We start from the raw sequence: 1555 nt of genomic DNA, 5'->3' as shown, positions 1-1555 counted from the left end.
TCTTTAAAGATTCTATAGGTCTCAGTTTTGGAAGCAATAAAACAAATTATTCATCTTGATAAGAAAAAGGGTGCTTGATTAGAAGGTGTAACCAGTTGGCAAGCTTATACTGTACATGAAAACATTCTGAAGTGATTGTTATAAAATCAGCCCACAACCATGAAATAATCACAGGACCATGGAAAGGAAATTTTAGCCAAAATAATATGAGCAGTATATTACAACGGCAAAACCACTAGATAACTTGTTTTAAGATTGTTCTAGACAATAAAAATCATTTCGTCGAATTTTTAATCTTGTAAAACCAATTGCCAAAGCCTGATACGATAGATATCCAGCCATTATTAAAACAAAAACATACGAAAAATATAAAAAAAGCTACAACTCTCTCAGTGAAGTTCAACAATTGACTAAGGAAACATAGGAAACAAACAAACAAAAGATAACAAATTGTTAAAAGTTTTCAATTTTTTAAGCGCTGTAGTTGTCAAGTTTGAACTGCTATTCATTTGGTATACTAGTGATACGGCACGCATTTGGTTAAACTACGCAGTCTTATTAAGCTTTAATTATCACTCTTTTCGGCAAACTCATAAGTGAATGAGTAAATTAGCCTTTTCCCCATTCTTTTTTGCCTAACATCAAACTTGAAATGCTAGTTAATACGAACAATACCTATAAAAGCTAACACCCGTCTGCATCGCGACACAAACAGTCATAAGGTGAAGGCGTTAATATACATTTACAAAAACGACAATAAAACAATCAAATCCATCCAAATTTATTGTTTTTGTAAAGGTACTATTTCGACATATAAACAATATGAGATGTAGAATATTTTATCACAGAGGTACAAACATAAACGGTAATCTTACTAAGCAATATATTGTAAAGACTATAGTTTAGCTGCTTACTAAACGAAGAATATCGCAAGTGGGACAACTTATTCGTTCAGTAGACGCCATTAATTTGATACAAATAACAAACAAGATACACTAAATCACCAAATAAAATAGATCAACAATAAAAAAAGTCTTTTGTCAAACGAATTCGGTGCGATTTCACTACAAATCGTTTATGCGTGGGTAAAAATCGTAAGATGGTGTGAACAAGTACGTGCAATCTCCGTAATTTTGTTGATATCACATTGAAAAACGCTACATTTATGGTCAAGGTCATTTTATATCAGCTCTCTTTTACTAAAGAAGCAGACCTGCCATGTTGCGCTTATTTCTTTTCGTATATAACGCATTTGTTAAAATGTCACAATGTAAAATACAGGCTACAGACAATTTCCGTTTCATTCTCTATACAAGTTGTCCGAAGGTGTCGAGGAATGATTTAAATGGAATATATTGGTCCTTTGAGCACAAATATATGTAAAAATTAAAAGATGGTTTTGAAATTTCACATATAAGAAATACGTTCAAATCATACAATTGTTTTATTTGATACGTTCGTCGCACAAAATAACATTTAACGTTTTTGCTGTATTGATTTTTCTCCCTATATTTTTGCCAAACTTCAAGTTAGGCTAACGCTTGTTTACAAAGTT

This window comes from Watersipora subatra, chromosome 10, assembly GCF_963576615.1.
Source record: "Watersipora subatra chromosome 10, tzWatSuba1.1, whole genome shotgun sequence".
Taxonomy (NCBI): domain Eukaryota; kingdom Metazoa; phylum Bryozoa; class Gymnolaemata; order Cheilostomatida; family Watersiporidae; genus Watersipora; species Watersipora subatra.
This window is presented reverse-complemented; position numbering follows the sequence as displayed.